At 46.1% G+C, this 16,444-nt stretch overlaps 1 pseudogene; it reads right to left on the bottom strand.

Annotated features, from left to right (window-relative positions):
• Nucleotides 1-3,451: 3,451 nt before the first annotated feature.
• Nucleotides 3,452-11,727, bottom strand: LOC123728206 (charged multivesicular body protein 2b-like; annotated as a pseudogene).
• Nucleotides 11,728-16,444: the final 4,717 nt, after the last annotated feature.

Here is a 16,444-nt window from a genome sequence, read left to right as displayed (position 1 = left end):
TAATGAATAAGAGGGGGACCTGATCCTAGATCATAATGAATAAGAGGGGACCTGATCCTAAATCATAATGAATAAGAGGGGACCTGATCCTAGATCATAATGAATAAGAGGGGACCTGATCCTAGATCATAATGAATAAGAGGGGATCTGATCCTAGATCATAATGAATAAGAGGGGACCTGATCCTAAATCATAATGAATAAGAGGGGGACCTGATCCTAGATCATAATGAATAAGAGGGGGACCTGATCCTAGATCATAATGAATAAGAGGGGGACCTGATCCTAGATCATAATGAATAAGAGGGGGACCTGATCCTAGATCATAATGAATAAGAGGGGACCTGATCCTAGATCATAATGAATAAGAGGGGACCTGATCCTAGATCATAATGAATAAGAGGGGAACCTGATCCTAGATCATAATGAATAAGAGGGGAACCTGATCCTAGATCATAATGAATAAGAGGGGACCTGATCCTAGATCATAATGAATAAGAGGGGACCTGATCCTAGATCATAATGAATAAGAGGGGACCTGATCCTAGATCATAATGAATAAGAGGGGACCTGATCCTAGATCATAATGAATAAGAGGGGACCTGATCCTAGATCATAATGAATAAGAGGGGACCTGATCCTAGATCATAATGGATAAGAGGGGGACCTGATCCTAGATCATAATGAATAAGAGGGGACCTGATCCTAAATCATAATGAATAAGAGGGGGACCTGATCCTAGATCATAATGAATAAGAGGGGGACCTGATCCTAGATCATAATGAATAAGAGGGGACCTGATCCTAGATCATAATGAATAAGAGGGGACCTGATCCTAGATCATAATGAATAAGAGGGGACCTGATCCTAAATCATAATGAATAAGAGGGGATCTGATCCTAGATCATAATGAATAAGAGGGGACCTGATCCTAGATCCTAATGAATAAGAGGGGACCTGATCCTAGATCATAATGAATAAGAGGGGACCTGATCCTAGATCATAATGAATAAGAGGGGACCTGATCCTAGATCATAATGAATAAGAGGGGATCTGATCCTAAATCATAATGAATAAGAGGGGATCTGATCCTAGATCATAATGAATAAGAGGGGATCTGATCCTAGATCATAATGAATAAGAGGGGGACCTGATCCTAGATCATAATGAATAAGAGGGGATCTGATCCTAAATCATAATGAATAAGAGGGGGACCTGATCCTAGATCCTAATGGATAAGAGGGGGACCTGATCCTAGATCATAATGAATACAAGGGACCTGATCCTAGATCATAATAAATAAGAGGGGGACCTAAGTGGGGGGGGACAGGGAGAGGTGGGGCTAAGTGGGGGGGGGGAGAGGTGGGGCTAAGTGGGGGGGGAGAGAGGTGGGGCTAAGTGGGGGGACAGGGAGAGGTGGGGCTAAGTGGGGGGGGTGGGGAGAGGTGGGGCTAAGTGGGGGGGGAGAGGTGGGGCTAAGTGGGGGGGCGGGGAGAGGTGGGGCTAAGTGGGGGGGACGGGGAGAGGTGGGGCTAAGTGGGGGGGACAGGGAGAGGTGGGGCTAAGTGGGGGGACAGGGAGAGGTGGGGCTAAGTGGGGGGGACAGGGAGAGGTGGGGCTAAGTGGGGGGGGGGGGAGAGGTGGGGCTAAGTGGGGGGGGAGAGGTGGGGCTAAGTGGGGGCGGGGAGAGGTGGGGCTAAGTGGGGGGACGGGGAGAGGTGGGGCTAAGTGGGGGGACAGGGAGAGGTGGGGCTAAGTGGGGGGGACAGGGAGAGGTGGGGCTAAGTGGGGGGGAGAGGTGGGGCTAAGTGGGGGGACGGGGAGAGGTGGGGCTAAGTGGGGGGACGGGGGAGAGGTGGGGCTAAGTGGGGGGGACGGGGGAGAGGTGGGGCTAAGTGGGGGGGACAGGGAGAGGTGGGGCTAAGTGGGGGGGACAGGGAGAGGTGGGGCTAAGTGGGGGGACAGGGAGAGGTGGGGCTAAGTGGGGGGGACAGGGAGAGGTGGGGCTAAGTGGGGGGGACGGGGAGAGGTGGGGCTAAGTGGGGGGACGGGGAGAGGTGGGGCTAAGTGGGGGGGACGGGGAGAGGTGGGGCTAAGTGGGGGGACGGGGAGAGGTGGGGCTAAGTGGGGGGGACAGGGAGAGGTGGGGCTAAGTGGGGGGACAGGGAGAGGTGGGGCTAAGTGGGGGGACAGGGAGAGGTGGGGGCTAAGTGGGGGGGACAGGGAGAGGTGGGGCTAAGTGGGGGGACAGGGAGAGGTGGGGCTAAGTGGGGGGGGACAGGGAGAGGTGGGGCTAAGTGGGGGGGACAGGGAGAGGTGGGGCTAAGTGGGGGGACAGGGAGAGGTGGGGCTAAGTGGGGGGACAGGGAGAGGTGGGGCTAAGTGGGGGGGGAGAGGTGGGGCTAAGTGGGGGGGACAGGGAGAGGTGGGGCTAAGTGGGGGAGGGGGGAGAGGTGGGGCTAAGTGGGGGGGACAGGGAGAGGTGGGGCTAAGTGGGGGGACAGGGAGAGGTGGGGCTAAGTGGGGGGGGGAGAGGTGGGGCTAAGTGGGGGGACGGGGAGAGGTGGGGCTAAGTGGGGGGACGGGGAGAGGTGGGGCTAAGTGGGGGGACGGGGAGAGGTGGGGCTAAGTGGGGGGGGGGAGAGGTGGGGCTAAGTGGGGGGACGAAAAATGGACTAATCCTAAAGTTGGTTTCCAGGGTGGTAAAAGGCAGTTTCAGATTCTACTGTTCATGTATTCAAAATGAAAAGAAATGACTGTCAACAAGTATAAAATCAGCAGTTATACATGCAATTCAACTTCCTGTTTCTTAATAAAAAGAATTTTAAAAGTTACATTTTTTTTTCTCCATTGATAGGCTGTTATTAACTTTAATCTTGATAAATCCCGTGACCTTTTGGAGCGCTGACCTGGAACAATAGCAGCATTCTCCTGTACTTCCTGTTACACAGGTGGAAAACCATCAGTAGGACGAAAACGTTTCGCAACGTTCAGGTAGGAATATGCTCTACAGAACAAACAAAAAAACACATGCCTCTCTGACATGTAGAATGAGGCTCTATTCGTGACATTTCATTTTATCTGCAACGCTACGCTAACGCTAACGCTACGCTACGCTAACGCTACGCTAACGCTACGCTACGCTAATGAACGTAGTAGGTGTTGTTATTCAACCTCTCTCTCCTTGTGTGGCCACTGCATAGACCCCAATACACAGCAGGACATCTACAACTACATGCAGTGGCATCTATAGTCATACAGACGAGATAGAGATATATATATATATATATATATATATATAAATATAATAGTGTCACTATATCCCAGAAAAGACATGTCAGAAACAGAGCATGGGGAGTCGTGTGTGTGTGTGTGTGTGTCCAGGCACAGGGTGTGTGTGTGTGTGTGTGTGTGTGTCCAGGCACAGGGTGTGTGTGTGTGTGTGTGTGTGTGTGTGTGTGTGTGTGTGTGTGTGTGTGTGTGTGTGTGTGTGTGTGTGTGTGTGTGTGTTAGTCCACTCCCAAGGCTTTGAGCTGTCGTTCGATGTCTTCGTCGGAGATGCCGTCTGACTTCGAGGTAGAAGAGGTGGGGTTATTTCTGCTGGTTGAAGGAGCGTTCACCATCTACGATCAATAAGAACAATGAATCAACTCAACCTTGATTCTCTCAAGCGTTCACCATCTACGATCAATAAGAACAATGAATCAACTCAACCTTGATTCTCCCAAGCGTTCACCATCTACGATCAATAAGAACAATGAATCAACTCAACCTTGATTCTCTCAAGCATTCACCATCTACGATCAATAAGAACAATGAATCAACTCAACCTTGATTCTCCCAAGCGTTCACCATCTACGATCAATAAGAACAATGAATCAACTCAACCTTGATTCTCCCAAGCATTCACCATCTACGATCAATAAGAACAATGAATCAACTCAACCTTGATTCTCCCAAGCGTTCACCATCTACGATCAATAAGAACAATGAATCAACTCAACCTTGATTCTCCCAAGCGTTCACCATCTACGATCAATAAGAACAATGAATCAACTCAACCTTGATTCTCCCAAGCATTCACCATCTACGATCAATAAGAACAATGAATCAACTCAACCTTGATTCTCCCAAGCGTTCACCATTCATAGTATTTCCACAGTACTAGTGTCCTGTCCAGGGGGTGTCCTGGTACATCAAGCTGTCTCACTACAGAAACAGGAGATAGACTAGTGTCCTGTCCAGGGGGTGTCCTGGTACATCAACCTGTCTCACTACAGAAACAGGAGATAGACTAGTGTCCTGTCCAGGGGGTGTACTGGTACATCCAGCTGTCTCACTACAGTAACAGGAGATAGACTAGTGTCCTGTCCAGTAGGAGCCTAACCCAGTTGAACCCTAAACCTAACCCAGTAGGACCCTAACCCATTAGGACCCAAACCCATTAGGACCCTAACCCAGTTGGACCCTAACCCAGTTGGACCCTAACCCAGTTGGACCCTAACCCTAACCCAGTAGGACCCTAACCCAGTAGGACCGTAACCCTAACCCAGTAGGACCCTAACCCTAACCCAGTAGGACCCTAACCCAGTTGGACCCTAACCCTAACCCAGTAAGACCCTAACCCAGTAGGACCCTAACCCAGTAGGACCCTAACCCTAACCCAGGTGGACCCTAACCCAGGTGGACCCTAACCCAGTTGGACCCTAACCCAGGTGGACCCTAACCCAGTAGGACCCTTGTCAGCCAATCAGCGTTCAGGGCTGGAACCAGCCAGTTTATAATGCTACATACAAGTCCAGGTTCCCGGACACAGACTAACCCTGGTCCTATTACAAATATCCAAATGAAAGTTATTTTAAATCCAGGACTGGTCTTAATCTATATCTGGGAAACCAGCCCCAAGGATCTCTCTTACAGTTCCCAATATCAGGGTTTAGTCTCCAGATTTATTCTGCCTTTATTAAATAAATAAATCAGGTACATCATTGATAACACATTATATTTCCCAATAAATACTAATAATGTCTCACCTTTCCTGATATCTCGATGCCGATCTCGTCCAGAACCTGGTTAACGATGCTGTCAGACTCCTCCTCATCTCCAGATGCCTCAAAGATCTCATCCAGCGTATCGTTAACTGAGAGGAGGGGACAGAGAGAGAAGAGTCCTATAAAACATCCCTTGTCATACACACACACACACACACACACACACACACACACACACACACTCACTCTACCGGTCAGAAGTTTGGACACACCTACTCATTCAAGGGTTTTTCTTTATTTTTACAATTTTCTACATTGTAGAATAATAGTTAAGACATCAAAACTATGAAATAATCATGTAGTAACCAAAAAAAAAAGTGTTAAACAAATCAAAATATATTTTATATTTGAGATTTTCAAAAATAGCCACCCTTTGTCTTGATGACAGCTTTGCCACACTCTTGGCATTTTCTCAACAAGCTTCAAATGGAATGTTTTTCCAACAGTCTTGAAGGAGTTCCCACATATGCTGAGCACTTGTCGACTGCTTTTCTTTTCACTCTGCTGTCCATCTCATCCCAAACCATCTCAATTGGGTTGAGGTCAGGTGATTGTGGAGGCCATGTTGGTTAAGTGTGCTTTAAATTCTAAATAAATCACAGACACCAGCAAAGCACCCCCACACCTCCTCCTCCATGCTTCAATTTGGGAACCACAAATAGATCATCCGTTCACCTACTCTGCGTCTCAAAGACACAGTGGTTGGAACCAAACATTTCCTCCGGTCTAATGTCCATTGCTCGTGTTTCTTGGCCCAAGCAAGTCTCTTCTTCTTATTGGTGTCCTTTAGTAGTGGTTTCTTTGTAGCAGTTCAACCATGAAGGCCTGATTCACACAGTCTCCTCTGAACAGTTGATGTTGAGATGTCTGTTACTTGAACTCTGTGAAGCATTTATTTGGGCTGCAATTTCTGAGGCTGGTAACTAATGAATTTATCCTCTGCAGCAGAGGTAACTCTGGGTCTTCCTTTCCTGTGGCGGTCCTCATGAGAGCCAGTTTCATCATAGCGCTTGATGGTTTTTGTGACTGCACTTGAAGAAACTTTCAAAGTACTTGAAATATTCCAGATTGACTGACCTTCTCGTCTTAAAGTAATGATGGACTGTTGTTTCTCTTTGCTTATTTGAGCTGTTCTTGCCATAATATGGTCTTGGTCTTTTACCAAATAGGGCTATCGTCTGTATACCACCCCTACCTTGTCACAACACAACTGATTGGCTGAAATGCATTAAGAAGGAAAGAAATTCCACAAATTAACTTTTAACAAGGCACAACTGTTAATTGAAATGCATTCCAGGTGACTACCTCATGAAGCTGGTTGAGAGAATGTCAAGAGTGTGCAACGCTGTCAAGGCAAAGGGTGGCTACTTTGAAGAATCTCAAATGTATTTTGTTTAACACTTTTTTTGGTTACTACATGATTCCATATGTGTTATTTCATAGTTTTGATGTCTTCACTATTATTCTACAATGTAGAAAATAGTCAAAATAAAGAAAAACCCATGAATGAGTAGGTGTGTCCAAACTGTTGACTGGTGCCATATATGGACACATGAGTGACATGGGGGAGGGGCTTCTTGATAATGACAATGGTGTTGTCCAAAATGGCACACGACTACATATATCCCCTATATAGTCCACTACTGTCTACCAGGGCCCTATATAGTCCCCTACCGTCTACCAGGGCCCTATATAGGGGACAGGGTGTCATTTCAGATGAAACCATTGGTCACAGAGCAATAGGGCTCTGGTCAAATGTAGTACACTATATAGGTAATAATAGCATATAGTACACTATATAGGTAATAATAGTACACTATATAGGTAATAATAGTACACTATATAGGTAATAACAGTACACTATATAGGTAATAACAGTACACTATATAGGTAATAACAGTACACTATATAGGTAATAACAGTACACTATATAGGTAATAACAGTACACTATATAGGTAATAATAGTACACTATATAGGTAATAACAGTACACTATATAGGTAATAACAGTACACTATATAGGTAATAATAGTACACTATATAGGTAATAACAGTACACTATATAGGTAATAACAGTACACTATATAGGTAATAATAGTACACTATATAGGTAATAATAGTACACTATATAGGTAATAATAGTACACTATATAGGTAATAATAGTACACTATATAGGTAATAATAGTACACTATATAGGTAATAACAGTACACTATATAGGTAATAATAGTACACTATATAGGTAATAATAGTACACTATATAGGTAATAATAGTACACTATATAGGTAATAATAGCATATAGTACACTATATAGGTAATAATAGTACACTATATAGGTAATAATAGTACACTATATAGGTAATAATAGTACACTATATAGGTAATAATAGTACACTATATAGGTAATAATAGTACACTATATAGGTAATAATAGTACACTATATAGGTAATAATAGTACACTATATAGGTAATAACAGTACACTATATAGGTAATAACAGTACACTATATAGGTAATAATAGTACACTATATAGGTAATAATAGTACACTATATAGGTAATAATAGTACACTATATAGGTAATAATATTATGTCTTATCATCATGAGGACAATAACATAGAATGTGTAACATAGATCCAGTCTTATCATCATGAGGACAACATAGAATGTGTAACATAGATCCAGTCTTATCATCATGAGGACAACAACATAGAATGTGTAACATAGATCCAGTCTTATCATCATGAGGACAACATAGAATGTGTAACATAGATCCAGTCTTATCATCATGAGGACAACAGCATAGAATGTGTAATATAGATCCAGTCTTATCATCATGAGGACAACAACATAGAATGTGTAACATAGATCCAGTCTTATCATCATGAGGACAACAACATAGAATGTGTAACATAGATCCAGTCTTATCATCATGAGGACAACAACATAGAATGTGTAACATAGATCCAGTCTTATCATCATGAGGACAACAACATAGAATGTGTAACATAGATCCAGTCTTATCATCATGAGGACAACAACATAGAATGTGTAACATAGATCCAGTCTTATCATCATGAGGACAACAACATAGAATGTGTAACATAGATCCAGTCTTATCATCATGAGGACAACAACATAGAATGTGTAACATAGATCCAGTCTTATCATCATGAGGACAACAACATAGAATGTGTAACATAGATCCAGTCTTACTCAGCTCCTCTGACATCTCCATCTTCATGTTCTCCTTCTGGAAGTTCTGCATGGTCTGTTGCATCTTCTGAGGGTCCATCTTCTTATTGACAGCCTGCATAGTCTGAGACGGGAGAGGGAGAGGGAGGGGAGGGGAGGGGAGGGGAGGGGAGAGGAGAGGGAGAGGGAGAGGGAGGGGAGGGGAGGGGAGGGGAGGGGAGAGGAGAGGAGAGGAGAGTCACATGGTCTGGTAACACTTTGCAAAAGGAAGACAGACACAGACAGACAGGCGAGACATAGAGAAGCAGCCCACTGATCCACACTTACTTTGGTCGTGGTAGCCATGGCCCCTGCCATCTTCATCTGAGAGTTCATGAGTTTGGTCTGAGAGGACATGGAGGTGACCTTTGAACCCACGGCGTAGCTTCTGTTCTTCTGTCTCCTCAGCTGAATCAGCTGCTTGGCCAGGATGGTACACGCCTCCTTGTTCCCAGTCTTCGCCATCTTCTTAATCTCCATCTCCTGGGAGACAGCGTGCATCCGGAAAGTATTCAGACCCCGTGGACCTTTCCCCACATTTTGTTACAGCCTTATTCTAAAATGTATTAAATCGTTCCCCCCTCATCGATCTACACACAGTACCCCATAATGACATCACAACACCCCATAATGACATCACAACACCCCATAATGACATCACAAGACCCCATAATGACATCACAAGAACGACAGATTTTTACCTTGTCAGCTCGGGGATTCGATCTTGCAACCTTTCGGGTTACAAGTCCAACGCTCTAACCACTAGGCTACCTGCCGACCCAATATACAATGCCCAGCGTGGTGGTGGGTACTGTATACAAAAGACAAAGCTGGAAACCAAGACAACAACCTGGAGCTGACTAGCCTGGGTCCCAGCCTGTTTGTGCCATTATACCAACTTCTTGTCACTCCATTGTTATGTTTGGCATGAATGTAATGATATCAAACATGCTCAAGGTAGGTGTTTTCCACATAGACCTACAGCGCATCCGGAAAGAATTCACACCCCTTGACTTTTTACACATTTTCTTACGTTACAGCCTTATTCTAAAATGGACTAACTAATGTTTTTTTCCTCATCAATCTACACACAATACCCCATAATGACGAAGCGAAAACAGGTTTAGACATTTTTACAAATGTATTACAAATTTAAAAAAACAGAAACATTATTTACATAAGTATTCAGACCCTTTGCTATGAGACTCTAAATTGAGCTCAGGTGCATCCTGTTTCCATTGATCATCCTTGAGATGTTTCTACAACTTGATTGGAGTCCACCTGTGGTAAATTCTATTGATTGGACATGATTTGGAAAGGCACACACCTGTCTATATAAGGTCCCACAGTTGACAGTGCATGTCAGAGCAAAAACCAAGCCATGAGGTCGAAGGAATTGTCTGTAGAGCTCCGAGACTGGATTGTGTCGAGGCACAGATCTGGGGAAGGGTACCAAAAAATGTCTGCAGCATTGAAGGTCCCCAAGAACACAGTGGCCTCCATCATTCTCAAATGGAAGAAGTTTGTAACCACCAAGACTCTTCCTAGAGCTGGCCGCCCGGCCAAACTGAGCAATCAGGGGAAGAAGGGCCTTGGTCAGGGAGGTGACCAAGAACCCGATGGTCACTCTGACAGAGCTCTAGAGTTCCTCTGTGGAGATGGGAGAACCTTCCAGAAGGACAACCATCTCTGCAGCACTCCACCAATCAGGCCTTTATGGTAGAGTGGCCAGACAGAAGCCACTCCTCAGTAAAAGGTACATGACAGCCCGCTTGGAGTTTACCAAAAGGCACCTAACGGACCCATATTTAACTCTTTGGCCTGAATGCCAAGCGTCACGTCTGGAGGAAACCAGGCACCACTCATCACTGGCCAATACCATCCCTACGGTGAAGCATGGTGGTGGCAGCATCATGCTGTGGGGATGTTTTTCAGTGGCAGGGACTGGGAGACTTGTCAGGATCGAGGGAAAGGGTACTGAGTAAAGGGTCTGAATACTGATGTAAAATGTGATATTTCAGTTATTTTTATAACTAGGTAAAAATGTCGAAATCTGTTTTTTTGCTTTGTCATTATGCAGTATTGTGTGTGTGTGTGTGTGTGTGTGTGTGTGTGTGTGTGTGTGTGTGTAGATTGAGGCGGTCTGAATACTGTACATTATCCATGACTCAGATACTCTCTGTATTCACTACTGGACTTTGCAGGGCTTGTGAGAACAGACTACTACTACACACCCACCAGTTGTTTTTCCTGTTTCTCCAGGGAAGTTCTGTCTCTGGGTTCCTCTCAGCTCTTTGGTCTGCTCCTTTATCACATCTAGACACAGCGGTGGGAGAGAAGACTACAAGATGAGTACTAGGCCTTGGTAGCGGGGGGAGAGAAGACTACAAGATAAGTACTTGGCCTTGGTAGCGATGGGAGAGAAGACTACAAGATAAGTACTTGTCCTTGGTAGCGATGGGAGAGAAGACTACAAGATAAGTACTAGGCCTTGGTAGCGATGGGAGAGAAGACTACAAGATAAGTACTTGGCCTTGGTAGCGGTGGGAGAGAAGACTACAAGATAAGTACTAGGCCTTGGTAGCGATGGGAGAGAAGACTACAAGATAAGTACTTGGCCTTGGTAGCGGTGGGAGAGAAGACTACAAGATAAGTACTTGGCAAACACAGAGAGGAGAAGAGAGCGAGAGAAACAATTGTTATTGTTTATATCAGTTGTTTTGGTCATAGCCAAAACATCCGTTTCCCATGACAATGTAGCCCTTTGAATTGAGAGAGAGAGGAGACAGACGAGAGATCCGCTGAGGGGATTTTACAGCAGCAGCACCATCATCATCATCATCATGTGGGTCTCTATGCATGAAGAGACTGAAAATCCAAGTGACAGAACCTACCTGGACCGCAAAACGTCGGGCAGAGCAAACGTTTCCTGTGGATACCGTATCGCCACCTACTCCGGCCAGAAGGACCAACATACTGCTACGTTATTGGTGTTATGACTCTGTGGTTCTCTATACAGACCAGAGTATTGAAAGGCTGGCTAATAACACTTCCCTGTGTTTTTCCCCCTCCTCTCAGATTACCTCCTATTTAAACGACAAAAACTAGTTAAAAAAATAAGGAAAAACATTAAGTTTATTCAACATTTTGACTTGTAATAGGAATGTTCAGTAATGCTGAGCCTACCTGTTAGAGACTAGTGTGTAACGTTAAGTTTTACACTCTCGGATTATAAGCGACTGAAGCTAACTTTGCTAATGTCGGCTAGCTGAAATACCGAGTCGGTGTACACTTACTATCTACTGTCTTTTTCTTGAAGAAGCCGGCCATGGTGACAGGCGATAACTTGTCCAAATAGCTATAATTCGGTGGCTATTTTCTTTTATAAAAGGGCTCTGTAGCCTTACACCGCCTGTTAAATTAAACCCGACCACCGACTTGTTTATTTCCTGGTTCGGAGAGAAGCAGGAAGTGCAGCACTTTAATGGGGGCGTTCCAGACAAGCTAGAATAAAAGCGCTGCGCTCACACTGAGCCATGTCGCCTGGGGAGAAAGCCAACCGCTAGGTGGCACACACTGAGCCATGTCGCCTGGGGAGAAAGCCAACCGCTAGGTGGCACACACTGAGCCATGTCGCCTGGGGAGAAAGCCAACCGCTAGGTGGCACACACTGAGCCATGTCGCCTGGGGAGAAAGCCAAACTCTAGGAGGCTCAAACTGAGCCGTGTCGCCTGGGGAGAAAGCCAACCTCTAGGAGGCTCAAACTGAGCCGTGTCGCCTGGGGAGAAAGCCAACCTCTAGGAGGCTCAAACTGAGCCATGTCTCCTGGGGAGAAAGCCAACCTCTAGGAGGCTCACACTGAGCCGTGTCGCCTGGGGAGAAAGCCAACCTCTAGGAGGCTCAAACTGAGCCGTGTCGCCTGGGGAGAAAGCCAACCTCTAGGAGACTCAAACTGAGCCGTGTCGCCTGGGGAGAAAGCCAACCTCTAGGAGGCTCAAACTGAGCCGTGTCGCCTGGGGAGAAAGCCAACCTCTAGGAGGCTCAAACTGAGCCGTGTCGCCTGGGGAGAAAGCCAACCTCTAGGAGGCTCAAACTGAGCCGTGTCGCCTGGGGAGAAAGCCAACCTCTAGGAGGCTCAAACTGAGCCGTGTCGCCTGGGGAGAAAGCCAACCTCTAGGAGGCTCAAACTGAGCCGTGTCGCCTGGGGAGAAAGCCAACCTCTAGGAGGCTCAAACTGAGCCGTGTCGCCTGGGGAGAAAGCCAACCTCTAGGAGGCTCAAACTGAGCCGTGTCGCCTGGGGAGAAAGCCAACCGCTAGGTGGCAGTAGATACCTAGTTCCATAGTCAACACCACACCACACCACAGCTTGCATGGGGATAGCCAGCCAACCACAGAGATATTTACAGACTGGAAATAGCTTCCAGCTGGCTAGATCTGTCTGTTCATGATTTGCGAAAGCGTCTTGAATTTTAATAAGTACGAGTTTTTCTTGCCAAGTGGGTGTTTCCTCCTGATAGTGGGAACCTGGTGGGTTTGGGGGGGAATATTGCTTGCAAACTGGGTCAACGATTTGTGTGCGTTCAAGTGCTTTGAACTTGTTGAGAACTAATGGCAAACAAGCAGCAGCGTCAACCATTAAACTACAGCTTTCATGCTCCCAAACAAATTATAGCGTTAAAAAAAAGAACTGATTCTTTGTTAGATGAAATCCTTACTTTTTTTTTTTGTTGTTGTTCAATAAACATTAATTAGATACAGCCACGGACTTGTTTCCTTGTTGAGATTCATCATCGGATCATCGGTATTTTCTGTGACTTTCCATTTTAGATCCACGTCATTGAGCAAATAGTCTATGGTTGTTTTTGATTAACGTTTATTGAGAGAATTTTTTTTTAAATGGATTTCATCAAACAAAGGCACGCAACTAACAAAGGGGACAAACATAGGTTCAAGATAAGCGTTTTCATCATTTAAATTGTTTTTGAAGTATTGATGTTGGGGCGAATTTGATGTCATCTGAGATGAATTCCACAAAGCCTGGTCTCTGCTCCACTCCGTCTGCCGAGTCAGAAAACTTCCTTCACCAAGAGAGTGGAGTTTAGTCAGATAAGCATGTGGGAGAAGTCAGAGGCGACGGACGTGGTTTTCACGCTAGCCAGAGGCGACGGACGCGTTTGTCACGCTAGCCAGAGGCGACGGACGCGTTTGTCACGCTAGCCAGAGGCGACGGGCGCGTTTGTCACGCTACCCAGAGGCGACGGGCGCGTTTGTCACGCTAGCCAGAGGCGACGGGCGCGTTTGTCACGCTAGCCAGAGGCGACGGGCGCGTTTGTCACGCTAGCCAGAGGCGACGGGCTTGTTTCACGCTAGCCAGAGGCGACGGACGCGTTTGACATTAGTAATGACCAGTTGGAGGGGCATTGAAGTGGCTTTTATCCAGTGATATGCTAGCAGTATATACACATTTAGGAGATGTTAGAAACTCAGCGGTAGTTCCAGACTAAACACGTCTTCTCTGTGCCTCTTACACTATACAGGGACATGATGTTGGTTGATAGCAAACCAAATCTACTCTTCCAGTTGGAAATCACACACACACACACACACACACACACACACACACACACACACACACACACACACACACACACATCATTAATGTAGATTAGATTAGGGAGTGGAAGGACACTGTACCTTGATCAGTCTGTGTTTTGATTTTCAGTATTTTACAGCAGTACTTTATTTTCCAGATCATGAGTCCTTCCTCGATCGATCCTTATTCTTTCCAGGAACGGATCAACAAACTGTACTATTCCTCCTGACCCCGATACATCTGAATATCACACCTGCGGGACAGGTACAGGATGGCAACAACAACTGCCTGAGTTACACCAGGGAACGCACAATCCCTCCATCAGTGCTCAGACTGTCCGCAATAGGCTGAGAGAGGCTGGACTGAGGCCTGTTGTAAGGCAGGTCCTCACCAGACATCACCGGCAACAACGTCGCCTATGGGCACAAACCCACCGTCGCTGGACCAGACAGGACTGGCAAAAAGTACTCTTCACTGATGAGTCGTGGTTTTGTCTCACCAGGGGTGATGGTCGGATTCGCGTTTATTGTCGAAGGAATGAGCGTTACACCGAGGCCTGTACTCTGGAGCGGGATCGATTTGGAGGTGGAGGGTCAGTCATGGTCTGGGGCGATGTGTCACAGCATCATCGGACTGAGCTTGTTGTCATTGCAGGCAATCTCAACGCTGTGCGTTACAGGGAAGACATCCTCCTCCCTCATGTGGTACCCTTCCTGCAGGCTCATCCTGACATGACCCTCCAGCATGACAATGCCACCAGCCATACTACTCGTTCTGTGCGTGATTTCCTGCAAGACAGGAATGTCAGTGTTCTGCCATGGCCAGCGAAGAGCCCGGATCTCAATCCCATTGAGCACGTCTGGGACCTGTTGGATCGGAGGGTGAGGGCTAGGGCCAGAAATGTCCGGGAACTTGCATGTGCCTTGGTGGAAGAGTGGGGTAACATCTCACAGCAAGAACTGGCAAATCTGGTGCAGTCCATGAGGAGATGCACTGCATTACTTAATGCAGCTGGTGGCCACACCAGATACTGACTGTTACTTTTGATTTTGACCCCCCCCCCTTTGTTCAGGGACACATTATTCCATTTCTGTTAGTCACATGTCTGTGGAACTTGTTCAGTTTATGTCTCAGTTGTTGAATCTTGTTATGTTCATACAAATATTTACACACGTTAAGTTTGCTGAAAATAAACGCAGTTGACAGTGAGAGGACGTTTCTTTTTCTGTTGCTGAGTTTACATCTGTTTTACTGTTTAGAAATAAAAGCACTTTATGTATCAAGCCGCCACCACCCCCCCCCCACGTGAAGAAGTCTAATATTTTGACAAATTCACTTATAATGTATTAAAGTAGTCAGAAGTTGAGTATTTGGTCCAATATTCCAAGCCTGTGACTCTACACTCTGGTTGGATACATTTGCAGTTTGTTTTGTTTTCGGGAAGTTTTGCCCAACTATGCTTCATATGACATTTATTTATGTCCATGTGGCTCATACCCCACTCTGTTGCTCATTGCTCATCATTGATCCAGTGTCTCATACCCCACTCTGCTCATCATTGGTCCAGAGTCTCATACCCCACTCTGTTGCTCATTGCTCATCGTTGATCCAGTGTCTCATACCTCACTCTGTTGCTCATTGCTCATCATTGATCCAGTGTCTCATACCCCACTCTGTTGCTCATTGCTCATCGTTGATCCAGAGTCTCATACCCCACTCTGTTGCTCATTGCTCATCGTTGATCCAGAGTCTCATACCCCACTCTGTTGCTCATTGCTCATCGTTGATCCAGAGTCTCATACCCCACTCTGTTGCTCATTGCTCATCGTTGATCCAGTGTCTCATACCCCACTCTGTTGCTCATTGCTCATCGTTGATCCAGTGTCTCATACCCCACTCTGTTGCTCATTGCTCATCGTTGATCCAGTGTCTCATACCCCACTCTGTTGCTCATTGCTCATCATTGATCCAGTGTCTCATACCCCACTCTGTTGCTCATTGCTCATCGTTGATCCAGAGTCTCATACCCCACTCTGTTGCTCATTGCTCATCGTTGATCCAGTGTCTCATACCCCACTCTGTTGCTCATTGCTCATCGTTGATCCAGTGTCTCATACCCCACTCTGTTGCTCATTGCTCATCGTTGATCCAGAGTCTCATACCCCACTCTGTTGCTCATTGCTCATCGTTGATCCAGTGTCTCATACCCCACTCTGTTGCTCATTGCTCATCATTGATCCAGTGACTCATACCCCACTCTGTTGCTCATTGCTCATCATTGATCCAGTGTCTCATACCCCACTCTGTTGCTCATTGCTCATCGTTGATCCAGTGTCTCATACCCCACTCTGTTGCTCATTGCTCATCATTGATCCAGTGTCTCATACCCCACTCTGTTGCTCATCATTGATCCAGTGGCTCATACCCCACTCTGTTGCTCATTAGTCCAGTGTCTCATACCCCACTCTGCTCATCATTGGTCCAGAGTCTCATACCCCACTCTGCTCATCATTGGTCCAGAGTCTCATACCCCACTCTGTTGCTCATTGCTCATCATTGATCCAG

The sequence above is a fragment of the Salmo salar genome, chromosome ssa17, assembly GCF_905237065.1.
Source record: "Salmo salar chromosome ssa17, Ssal_v3.1, whole genome shotgun sequence".
In the NCBI taxonomy this organism is placed as follows: Eukaryota; Metazoa; Chordata; class Actinopteri; order Salmoniformes; family Salmonidae; genus Salmo; species Salmo salar.
This window is presented reverse-complemented; position numbering and strand designations above follow the sequence as displayed.